Source organism: Pantherophis guttatus, chromosome 6, assembly GCF_059756535.1.
Source record: "Pantherophis guttatus breed Tessera chromosome 6, ASM5975653v1, whole genome shotgun sequence".
Classification (NCBI taxonomy): domain Eukaryota; kingdom Metazoa; phylum Chordata; class Lepidosauria; order Squamata; family Colubridae; genus Pantherophis; species Pantherophis guttatus.
The window spans coordinates 35532796-35545994 of record NC_142068.1 but is presented as its reverse complement, the minus strand read 5'-3'; the positions used below and the strand labels follow the sequence as shown (position 1 = coordinate 35545994).

The 13199-nt window shown below is 37.0% G+C and overlaps 1 protein-coding gene and 1 long non-coding RNA gene across 3 annotated transcripts in view; one reads left to right on the top strand and one right to left on the bottom strand.

The window, feature by feature from the left end:
* Nucleotides 1-3644: 3644 nt before the first annotated feature.
* Nucleotides 3645-9545, bottom strand: LOC148113087 (uncharacterized). The gene is made up of 4 exons (XR_015728612.1): nt 9171-9545; nt 6042-6242; nt 4016-4136; nt 3645-3778 (listed from the first exon to the last, which is right to left on the bottom strand). It is a non-coding gene; the product is annotated as an uncharacterized LOC148113087 (long non-coding RNA).
* A 71-nt stretch (nt 9546-9616) lies between these two features.
* The window catches only part of PXYLP1 (2-phosphoxylose phosphatase 1), a 44899-nt gene continuing 41316 nt past the window's right edge, over nt 9617-13199 (top strand). Inside the window, exon 1 of one of the 2 annotated variants that reach the window (XM_034439438.3) lies at nt 9617-9853. The gene's annotated coding sequence lies outside the window, so the exon portion shown is untranslated. Of the gene's footprint in view, nt 9854-11498; nt 11628-13199 lie in introns of those variants that run through there. The other variant, XM_034439436.3, reaches the window with a different exon arrangement.

Sequence of the window (13199 nt, the reverse complement as noted above, 5' to 3'; positions counted from 1 at the left end):
CATCAATCACTTATAGAAAACGTTACTTCCTGACAATAGTGGACGATTATAGCCGCTATGGGTTTGTTTATACATTAAAACACAAAGATGAAACATTTCAAAAATTTAAAGAATTTTACAAACGCATAGAAACACAACACAACATCAAAATAAAACAAATTATGACAGATAGGGGATGCGAATTCATGTCTAAAGAATTCTCCCAATGGTTAAAAGACAAAGGAATGTTACATTACACATCTAGTCCATTTTCTGCGTTCCAGAACGGGATTGTAGAGAGGAAAAATTCCACATTACAAACCATGATTAGATGCACATTGGAAGATGCTGGCTTAAGCAAACAATTCTGGTCAGAAGCCTTGCATTATTCAAATTACACACAAAATAGAACATGGTCCAGCATTGTAAATAAGACACCATATGAAGTGATGTATAATAGAAAACCAAAATTAGCACACATGCATATATTTGGAGTCACAGCAGACGTACACATACCTAAACAATTAAGAAGAAAGGGAGAAAACGTATCCAGAAGACTCAGATTTATGGGATATGAAACCGGTACTAAAGGGTACAGATTCATTGATAACAATAACAAATTTATAGTCTCCAGAACAGCTGTGTTCCATGAACAGGCTAACTGGTCTAAATTACATCTTAATGAAATATTTCCAAATAAATATAAAGGTACAAAATCTCATGAAGAAGGGATCATAGAAAAGCAAAATATCAACAAAAATAAGAACAAAACCAAAATTTGGACAAATAGCCAACACAAAATTAAGACAGACACATTAACAAAAAAGGAAGCAAGATATTTGCATGATAACGATAGTAAACCTGAAAAAACCATTAGAAACACCAGAAATCAAATGCCAAATAAATACAAGGATTACATAATGCATATGGATGGTGAGCCAACAACACCCAATACATATGAGGAAGTGTTAAAACTCCCTCGTGAAGAAAAGGAAAAATGGGAATTAGCGATGAAAAAAGAGATGGAAAGTTTACAAGGATTAAATGTATTTACACCTGCAATTGCACCTAAGGATAAAACAATTATTGGTACCAGGTGGATATATAAAATTAAGAACTTAGAGGGAGGCAATACTCTATACAAAGCTAGACTAGTTGCACAAGGTTATGCACAGAAATATCCGGAGGACTATACTGACACGTATTCCCCCACAGTAAGAACAGAGAGTGTCAAAACAGCTCTAGTGGTAGCATCAGCACTCAACCTTGATGTATTTCAATACGACATACAGACTGCGTATCTACACGCTAAACTAGATAAAGAAATATACGTAAGAGCACCTCACAGTCAATACACAAACAAAAATGAAATTTGGTTGTTAAACAAGAGTTTATACGGGTTAAAACAATCTGGTAAACGATGGTATGATTGTTTAGTGAAAGTACTTAGAACCATGGACTTCAACGCTACTACTGCTGATAACTGCTTTTTTGTCAAAAAGGATGATGATTACATTGAATTTGTATTGATTTATGTGGATGACATTTTATACATAGGAAAACATAAAGAGAGAAGAGAAACCTTTGTAACCAAACTAAATGAACATTTCTCGTTAAAATCTCTAGGTAAAGTAAACAAATATCTTGGTGTCCAAATTAATAAGACTAGAAGGGGATTCAAACTTACTCAGAGAGATAAGATTGTAGAACTTTTAAATAAATGCAATTTAAACAATGCCAAACCTTGTGATACTCCTATGCAAACTGATTTTCTAAGAAATACTGATGAATCTTCCCCCGAATTCAAGGATAACACATTTTATAGATCAATCATAGGTTCACTTCTTTATATATCTAATTGGACTAGACCAGATATCGCCTTACCACTCAATCTATTATCCAGACATGTCAGCAAACCAACAATGTATCACTGGGAAGCTGTTAAAAGAATTTTAAGATATCTGAAAAGTACACTAGACTTTTGCTTAATATTAGAACCTAAAGACAATAAAGAACCAAAGCTTACATGTTATGCAGATGCAGACTGGGCTGGAGACACCTCATGTAGAAAAAGTACATCTGGTTATATATTTCTCTTAAATGACTGTCCAGTTTACTGGTACACTGGTAAACAAGAACTAGTGGCCACTTCAACGACAGAAGCGGAATATGTTTGTTTATCCAAAGCTGCAAATAACCTTGTATGGTTTAATGATTTAATTTCAGATGTTTGGAAAAAACCTGTTTTGCCTTTTGTTATGCATGAAGATAATAAAGCAGCCATTGAAATATCTAGATCTGATGCCATTGGACAAAGGTCCAGACATATAGATATAAAATTTAAACATGTGAGACAATTATCTCAGGATGGATTTATTAAAGCAGTGCATTGTGATACCTCAGAACAATTAGCTGACATATTGACAAAGCCTTTACCTTCTAAGCAACACAAATATTTAACTTCTAAGTTATATGTATTGTATTGTCCTGAATCTGAATGTAATTGGTGTTGTATAACGAATCGGCATTTAGAGGGGGATTTGTCAGATGTAAATGCCTTATTCTCTAATGTGTAAATAATATATGAACGGGGTATCAGGGGTTAACTTATTCTTCACTTCTTAATGTATTCATAATTCACCACTCCCACATATAGCTCCACCCATTGTATATATAAGGAGCCACCTACACCCTTTTCCTCGCTTCTATCTGTGAATATTCAGTGAATATAGAATGCCTATTGTAAATAAAAGGAAATATATTTAAACCTTTAACTCTTACTAATATTATTGAGTCTGATCCTGAAAATATTGCAACATTTTAGTCTCCAGTCCCCTAATCATTCTGGTTGCTCTTCTCTGCACCTTGAGTCTCAACATCTTTTTTATAGTGTGGTGACCAAAACTGGATGCAGTACTCTAGGTGTGGTCTTACTAAGACTTTATAGAGTGGTAGTAGTTCCTCACTTGATCTTGATTGTATCCCTCTGTTAATGCAATTTAGGATTGCATTGGCTTTTTTGGGCTGCCGCTGCACACTCCTGGCTCATATTTAGCTGGTTGTCCACTGAGATTCTACAGTATTTTTCTGTCCCTGACTCAAGGGCTACTTTCTTGCTTTTGCTTCCTCAGTCTATGTTGTCACTTGTTCCATCACCTATCCCTACTTGCTTGCCTTCCTACTTTTATCCTTTCTGGTATTTATTATTTGGCCTGTATTCAACTGAACAAACCAAAAAAAGAACAAAAGGAGCAGTGAAAGCAAAACACACACATGCACACAAACACATTTACAACTTCTTGTTGTGTTGTAAATGTCATAAATATGTTTGTGTGTAAATTATTATTGAAGTAAATAATTTATTTAATCTATGCATGTACTATAAGCATCTCATTCAAAAATTGCAACTAATATCAGGTCTTCAATTCACTCGGGGCAAGTATTAATAAATGTCTTTTAAACCAGCTATCAATTTCTAAATTATAGGAATGTAGTTGACACAATATTATTTTTTTAAAGAAAATATTAGTATGGTTTTTATTTTTATTTATTTTTGATATATTTATAGTAGCCTCATTGTTGCTAGATGCCTAGGATTATATTGTATAAGATGAGTGGCCATATACAGTATATGTTATAAATGAATAAGAGATAATGACTTCTTCCACAATGTAACAACATTTTGCTTTAATAAAGTGCTATTTTCATAGCAAAACAATGCAATACATTGTAGCCAGCAAAATGTACTTCAGTTCAGAAACTTTAGGTCAACCAGGTGGCAGCATCTTGGCCTCCTAGGCTGATAAAAAAAAAAAAAAAAGCAACATCAGACCACAATGGAAACTTCATAGAAAATCCAGAGTTATAGGCTACTTGAACAGAAAAAATCCTTGGAGAAGGAGACAATGGAAAATTATTTCCATTATTGATGCCAAGTAAAACAACACAGCATGTTTGAGAGGAACTTGAGGTTCCCCTTTGGTTACAATGAAAACTCATGGCCATTTATATGAAAAGAAACTGCTGCAGGTCTCACCCATAAATATTAGCATGACAGGTATAAAGGCTCTTCAAATTACAAAGCACCATCTGTTGAAAATGAAAGTGAATTCTTATATCTCTTCTTCATGGCTTGACAGGATACAGGATTCAGGATACTGATATAGGAAAGGAAGGAAGAGTCCTAATTTACATATCACAACCAATATATTTATGACATTTTATTTAAATGTAGCTAATAGAATTTCCTGTTTTGTCAATTAAATTAATTACAGCCCTTTTAATAACAAGAAAAAAACCAGAATATTATATAAATTTGCCTTGCATGATTTATTCCATGCCTGATAAACAGTACAGAATGTAATGATTTGGGAATCAAAAATATTATAAATACTATAGTTCCATCATACATTTCACATATCTCATCTTATTAGGGTTGTTATTGTAGTAGCATTCCATCAATTTCAGATGTATGTATCATGCATATATGGTTTGTTCCAGTAACCCACTTATCATCAGCTTGTCCTGATTTCCCAACATCTGTCATGGATCTTGCTAATCCAGGCAATGTCTAAAATGGCATGACTCCCCTAGTTCATGTTCCTCTCATATTTGAGGCAGGCAATTGAAACATTTTGGAGTCTTTGCCCAAGATGTCTACTTGTAAGGTCAGTATCAGCCTGGATTTGAAACCTGGTCTCCCAAATCAAAGATGCTAGATGCTCTAATCACAATACTATCCACTGTGCAGATGTTGTTATACGTGGTTATACGTGCTACGTGGTTATGCCATGCCACCCACTAAAGATGGCATAGTCCTGGAACCATGGGTCATGGTTCAGTTGAAACTGGTTGTTCCCCACCCAGCCTCTCCCAGCCTCCAGAATAAGACATTACTTAATTTACCAGGGCAGAGATATTATAAATGGGTATCATCAGAGTACTAATAACACCTCATCAGTGGTGGGTTTCTACCGGTTCACCCTGGTTCGGGAAAACCGGTACCGGCGGTGGCAGGAGGCTACGCCCACCCGCCCAGACGTCACTACGGACGCTCTGTGCATGCACAGAAGGTTATGCGCACGCACACTCACAGTTCTGAACTGGTAGCGAAGGTAAATGAAAACCACTACTGTACCTCATCCCATGATGCCTGATGAGCTAACCCAGTAGCCTTATGTAGATGTCAAAGAAAAGAGCAGAAAGTATTGAACCCTGTGGCATCCACATAGTAGTGGCCAAGGACAGAATATCATCTCCCCAATCATCACAGATTAAATTGGCCCTGAAGGATATGGTGTAGGGGATTTGATTAGTTCCACCTGAAGAAGAAACTGAAATGGAAGAAGCAGCATAACACCATCCAGTCTCCGTTTACCAGCGGGAGGAAGAAAGAAAAGCACTTGATATTTCTGTAAAATAACTTAAAATTTTCACTTTTTAAAAATATTCTTTCTATTAGTTAATCTCTCAGAATCAATCTATTTAAGATGCACAGTGCTATAAATTTAATAACATGTTTGTGATCCTTATGTTTTCTTCCAAGTGAAAATAATCTGACCTCCACAATAACACAGAAATGAGATGTGCTTTTAAAAAACTAATGACAGCAGTTTCATTTAGGAAAAAAGAAAGACTATCAATATGTGTATTTTCATTCATTCCTGTCCTGATGTAGGGAAGACGGGAAAGGTTAAAGTTGCAGGCTAAATAGCTAGATTGTGGGATACAGAAAACAAGATTTTCTAAAATGGGTAGCTTTGTAAAAGGAGAATAGATTTTGAGAAAAGATAGGAACATTTCCCTATTATAGGGGACATAGGGGATAGGAACATTTCCCTATTCCCTAGGGTGATATTATAGTTCAATTATCCCCTGATTTAAAGGCCAGGCAATGGAACGAGGGGGACATTATAAAGACAAGATCATTTGGGGAGGAGCAGAGATAGCACCCAGAAACATATATCTACATACTACTAAAACTCTTGCTATCATGACCATTAATTGGGAAAAACAGTAGGACAGCAGTTTTTGAACCAAGGTACCTCAAATGGCTAACTTACTGAATGTGTCCAAAATCTGGGGTTCATAACTCCTGAAGAAGGCAAATTTGGGAAGTTGTCACTGCTCCTGTGCTATAAACTGATGTAGCACTGCTGGGCTGGTGGTGTGGTCACGTGATCTTCATTTTAAACATTCTGTGACAGTTTCCCATCGAGTCTCCCTACCCATTGGTCTCTCTTCCACCCAGCAGTCATTTCCTCCTGTTGGCAAGGGAAGGAAGGAAGGAAGGAATTTCTGATGCTCCCTGCCAACTTCCCACAAGGAAACTCAATAGGCAATCTGGCAGGAAGTTGGAAGTTGCTCCTGCTCCCACTGCTTTTTTTGCCCAGCCATGGTCATTCTGTTTCTCTGTTTAGGTAAGGAAATGTTTCTTTAAAAATCAACCCATGGGGCCACAGGTTGTCTAATAAGATTTTATCATTTTTAAAAAACTATTCAAATGTTTTTATTCCGTTTAACAATTCTTTCTTTTTTAAAAAAAAAATATTTTTATTATGCATTTCTCTTTATTATACATCACATTTCCAGTTTTGCAACGACAGTGAACTGGCTGTATCAAGTCCGTTTTAAGTATACATAGTATTATACACCCTGATTATAACCATTATTATCGTAGTCATAAAGTATCGTCTCTTTTAAATATATAATATTGTACATCATAGTTATAACCATTATTTTCATAGTTGTACCACAACGCTCTATACATTTATGACTCTATATGTTTTAATCTATAGTCATGTACAGTCCAATAGTACTATTGCATACAAAATATATCTTATATATATATATAACTGTATTTATTTCTATTTTGTTAATCTTCTGTATGGGCCGCCCCTGAGTGGGGTGGGACTGGGGAGACCATCGGAGGAGCCCTGTGCCCCCCCGCGTGCTTCAGCTTTGCCAAGGCAGAGGGCGCTAGAAGGGTGCTGTCCCGAAGCCTCCCTGCCACTTGGTTTGGGGCGGACGGTGCCAGCAGGCCCAGGCACAGTGGGCAGGCAGGTGGGTGGAGCGGAGAGGAGAAATGGCAGAAAGGAAACCCTTTTAAACAGCGTTGCCTGCAATTCTTCTTACTCCCCTCCGTTCTTTCTCTTTCTCTCTCTCATTCTATCTCTCACACACAGACATTTGATCACTTGAAAGGGACAGGCTGGGATTTGCTTCTATCATAAGCATGCGCTTCCCACAATCTTCCACAATTGCCTGTCCTTTTCTCAAGCAGTAGCAGGGTAGAGGCCTGGAGAAGCCTATTCTGATGAGCCGCATGGCTTTCTGCCTCATAGTAGCAGCAGCCTAAACAACACCTGAGCTCCAGGCCTGGTGGAGTGCAACTGTCCTTGTCTCCTGCTCCATAGCCACAAGGTGAGCTGCGGAACAGAGAGGTCCTCAGTGTCAGCCCTTGGGTCGCCGTGGCTGCCAATTGCACAGGGACATCCGCATGCCGCACCAGGAGCTGCCAGCTGGGCAGTGGGTCCACACCCACACACCGCACTGGTAGGCAAGGCCATGCCCACATGCCGTGCCACAACCCATGCCTGCCAGCATGTAGCCGTCACCCTGTGTGCCGCACAGCTGAGCGGTGCAAGGTCTCCGTAGACCACTAAAGACTTACTGGCTGTGGGGCGGCCTGGCAGGTTCCTTTGCTGTATCCAGGACCGTGCGAAGCCTGCTATGGCTGGATGGGTGGCGAGGCCTGTGAAGTGTGTCCGCAGTGTGCATCGCCTGCACACTGGGCTACATCGTCATCACTGGAGGACGCCACTTGAGTGGTGGGAGGTTATAGGGGCGGGCTCCAGGGGTGGAGCTATAGGAGTGAAGCTGACACTATTTAAAGGGTGAGGGATTAACCACATTAGCACTGACTTTGCCTATTTCCTGTTTGTCACTCTGTGCCAGTTGTTACAGCTTATTGGATAAAGCTTGTCAGTTAACCATCTTTGGCTGTCTGAATTTTTTGCTGATGGCCGGAACGTGACACTCGGCTGCAAGATTACTTGGCGCTGTGGGCAGGGCTGGGGCTAGCAAGAGTGCACTGGAAATATCTCCAGGCAGCCGGAGAGACAGAACTTCCGGCCCTTGCTGGATCAGCTGATCCGCAGGCTGTAGTTAAGGGGCCCAGCAGCCATGATGTGACCGGGGAAGGGAAGAGCTGCCTCCTGTACTGGCCACACCCACCCTTCACTAGGGTTTATTTTGGGGTAGGGCATATATTAGGCCCACCCCAAAAAACCAGGCTAAGATTTATTTTTGGGGTAGGTTGTAATTTTCGGTAGTTTAAAATAAGTTCAGAATGTGAAAATGTGTCTCCTTTTATGTTTGATATAAGAGAAATGAAATAATATGTTACAGTCTCTCATTGTATAGAATCTATTAGGATGTTGGCATAATCAATCTTCCTCTAAAGAATGCTTGGACCGATTTGGATTGGCATTTTCCATAGTAATACGGTAACTGTATATAATGTAGAAATACTTTAGTGTAGAAATACACCTTAGTTTCTGAACTAGGCTGTGTTTCTATGTCAGGTTTTTCCACATTATTTTCTATATGACAGCTTTGTTTTATCCAGACTTTGGAGAACTAACTGTAGAAGTTTAATTTTTGTTTTTGCTAAACAGTTTTCCAGGTAGTACTTTTCTCCTACAAAGGCACCTCAAAGAATAGTTTTCATTATGTGTATATGACCTTTTTTACAATCTGCATAAACAGGAATTACACAGCCATCTATGGCAATGTTGGTCAATACTCGCTGTGAAATAACTGACTTCTGCTATAAATAACTGACACTGGCTTTCTAACAGAGAACTTTCCATAAGGTATTGATCACTTTTACTACACTTGATCTTAGCCAAAACACTCAAAAGCAACGCACATCTTGTAGTTCTTTGAGAAGAACAAAACTGAAACATTTTCTATTCAGCTGTTATAGCTCTCTTAATCCAAGTCAGACTGTTAAGCACCTGCTCTTTTCATACAGAAGCTGCTCATTTTGATATATGATTTCATCCATATAGGTATGAGAGATAATTCCATAGTTATCAGGTTGACGTTAATATGTAGCAAATTCTGACAAATAATATTTGGGTCTATTTAGCATCCAAACAGAAAAGGAATATGGATAGAAACTATACCTTTTATTTCAGGAAAACAATCCTTAATAGCTGACTGAATGCAAGGAAATGTATTTCAAGATTTGATCCTTCCTTCTCTTGAAATGCTGCCATTTTAGAAGAGGAGATTTGCATTTCCTTTAGCCCTCATTATCTATGTTGATGACAGAAGCCTGCTTATATTATCTCATTTCCTGCTGTGATACCATTATATAAGGTCATCATGTCAGGCTAGAATTTTCCAGTCATTAACTGGGCCATGGCAGGTACTGCAGACTCTGGGCTGAAGTATAAAAAGCAGTTAATTTATATTCCAGAAAATGCATATATTTATGCCTACACAAACACACAAACAGCAGTATTGTTTTCAAATCAGCAGGTAGTGCCCCGGAACTGTCTTTCTCAACATTCACTTCTGCATGGTTTGCTCACAAACAGCTCTCAGGTTGCTATTGGTTCTTTTCAATCAGGTTCTGCGATCATGTAACATTCCATTATTCTCCAAAGCTTCTTTTATAGTGCCAGTGACAGAGATGATGAGTCTTATTGACATTGCTGCCAGAAGGGGTTTATTCATTGGCTAACATGTTTTATCAACGAACAAATGGTCTAGAGACATCATAAAATTTGCCATGGCAAATAACGATAAATAACTGTCTGCATATGGTATGCAGCCTGTGAATGTCTTCTCTATCAAAATGAAGGTAAGAGTTAAAGTAAAAAGTAAATGCAGATTTTACTCCGCTAGTGGTTGCCAACTACAGGGGGCGGTACTCATCTGTTTCAAGGCCATTGAGCCAGTGCTGTCCAAGACATTTCCACAGTCTTGTGGCCAGCATGATGTCCTGAAGCAACGTTACCTTCCCACCAAAGTGGTACCTATTTATCTACTCACATTTGCATGTTTTTTAACTGCTAGGCTGGCAGGAGCTAGAGCAAGGAAGGGAGTTCACCCCATCATGTAGCAGTCAGGTTTCGAACCTGGCCTGCCAGCTTTTCAACTGACAAGCCCAGCATCTTAACTGCTGAGCCATCATGCTGCCTTAAGGCAGAGTAGTTATGTACTTAGTCTCCATCTTTGGAATTGTATCAAGTTCCTGTGCAGTCTTCTCTACAGCCTTTCTTTATCATATTTTTGAAATTGATCTGCTTCCAAGAAATATACATTTCTTCAGCTGGGTCCAATATTAGTTTATGTTTAATCAAGAACTCCTTGGGTTTCTCTGTAGAGTTCAGTCTGACTCTTCTTGGTAGGTAAATATCATTATTTCAAGTTTGTCTCTGTAAAATGGAATTTTTATCTTCTTCAAGATATCTAATAGGAAGAAGTAATATTTTCTCTTTCCCAAAATTCTGACAGGAATGTCATTTAAAACAATTATATCCACATTTTCCATTCTTAATTTAGAGTAGCAATCCAAAATGTAATCTCTCGTTGTTCTTACAAAGTTACTAAAATATCTCTTGGTGATTTTTCTCATGGTGACAAATCTGGAGTTTATATATTTTGTCCACTTTGGATTCTAATTTCTTTTTTTTCTCAATTAATTAAATGAGCCAAAGATTTAATCATTCTTGATCTAATATCTCTCTAGACAGTTTATGAACCACTCAAAATCTTAACTGGAGTTGCTTAAGCAGCAACCGGTAACAACTTAAGTAGTTCCAAAAGAGTTGTTTCGTCCAATTCAGCTTCATACTGGACATCCTTCTTCTCTGATTTATGCTCCAGTCTACTTTATCCTTTATATGTTTAACATCTCCAGTTAAGTGGTGAATCTCTTTACAGAGTTCCTCTGGGAGTGTATCCATTTTTAATTCAAACTTTGCTCCCTGGATTGCTTCATTTGTTTTACTTTTACATTTTTCCAAAATAGCTCTTAGGGGTTCCAATTCCCTGATCCTCTTCTCTCTTTTTCGTGTTGTCATTGTCAGTTCTCCCAAGATATAACTAAAATTTAAAGATTAAAAAAGAAAATCCATTTAATTTAGTAATATTAATAATATTACAGTCTTTGGCTCTCTCGGTGTCCAATTAGCTACAACACTACGATATAATTTACAAGTAAAGTTCAGTTTCTATGCTCCCTCTTGTGGTCAAATATTCCTTTAAAGTCAAATAACTTTGAGTCTGATGTTAATTTTTATCCAATCAGGAGCAAGTAAAATTGGATTTTTTTTATCCTCTCCACAACACATTTAAAAAGTACCATTTAACGAGTCTTTATTCTAAAACGGAAGTGGTTCAGCAAAGAGAGTTTAAAATAAATAAAACCTCTAACACATTTAAGTCCTTAAATTTTTGAAGTGGTTTCTATAGTAGTTTCCAGCTTCCTTATTTTGGCTCAGTTACAGGAACACCTGCCCTCATTGCCATCTTAAAGTCACAGAGCTTCACAAATAATGTTGTTTCAAAAAAACCCCAAAAAGGCAGGGGAAGCAAACTGCGCGAAGAAGATCCTCTTTTAGAGCAAAAAGGTAAATGTACAAAAACTTATATCTAAGACGTGACAAATTTTTTTCAAGAATTGATATGGTAAGTATTTCTAAGTAAGTCTTGCAAATAAAATTTTAAAAGTTGGTATCTTGCCTAAATCTTTCTTATAACCCAGTTCTTTTCATACTTAGAAAAAAGATTCTTAATTATAGATGGAAATTAATTGAATCTATTTTACAAAAGAGTTGATTGTATAGGACTGCAAAAAAAAAATTAAAAAAAATATTTTGATAATAACCTGGGGTTTAGGGTGCCAGTAAACTGGTCATGAGGGGATATTTTATACAATATAAGAAGAAATTCCAGGAAAAGATGCACAAGATAGTGGATAAAAATAGAAATATAGAAATTGAATTGCAAAATACATCTATGGATTCTAAAATTTTACATCAAATTAAACTGTTACATCAACCATTGCCTAGGTTAACAGTTCAAGAAATAGAAATTAAACTGAATTATGTAAACAAAATCATTTTGAGTTTACAAATAAACCAGGAAGAGGCTGGAATATATATTAAGAAAGGAAAGAGAAAACACAATAACTGAGAAAATCCATGAAGATGACAATGTAATAACAGTTAATGGTCTTATTAAAGAGTCATTTCAAATTTTTATTCCAATCTTTACAAGAAACAGGAATTTGATATGTATAAAATAGATAATTATCTGAAAAAAACTGGATAGCTCTGCAGACAAAAGCACTGTAATTTAACACCAGCTGTCTGCAATTAAAGTAAGTTCGAATCTTGCCAGGCTCAAGGTTGACTCAGCCTTCCATCCTTTCTAAGGTAGGTAAATTGAGGACCCAGTTTGTGGGGGCAATAAGCTGACTTTGTATAAAATATACAAAAGTATGAAAGCTATTGCTTAACACACTGTAAGCCGCCCTGAATCTCCGGAGAAGGGCGGCATATAAATCAAATTTTTTTAAAAACATTTTTTTCCCAAACTTTCACAAGCTCAGAGACAACTTATAAATGATTCAGTAACTTCTTTTGAAATATCAGAAGCTATTAAAAAATGAAAACAGGAAAAACTCCAGATCCAAATGGTCTTACAAGTCAATATTATAAATGTTTAGAGGACCAACTCCTTCAGTCAATAAAAGTTATAATGAATGGAGTATTATATGGAACAAAAGATGCTTCAAACTTGGAAAAAAGCCAATATTGTGTTATTACCAAAGAAGAATCAAGATGTCCTGAAAATAAATAAAAAAAACTATAGATTAATTTCATTATTAAATAATGGCTACAAACTTTTTGCTGCAATTTTGGGAGAAAAATTGAAGAAGGTTTTACAGTTATATATTCATGAAGATCAATCTGGCTTTTTGCAAAAAAGACAGTTGAAGAAACAATGACTGTTCTTAACATTATTAAATATTTACAATGAGAAACAGGCAGTTTTAATATTTTTAGATGCAGAGAAGGCATTTGATAGTTTAAATTGGGTTTTTATCTTCAAAGTTCTGGAAGACATGGCCTTGGGGGTAAAATTTATTCAAGGGATCAAAGTGTTCTACACATCACAAGGAAGCAAAGATTAGTATT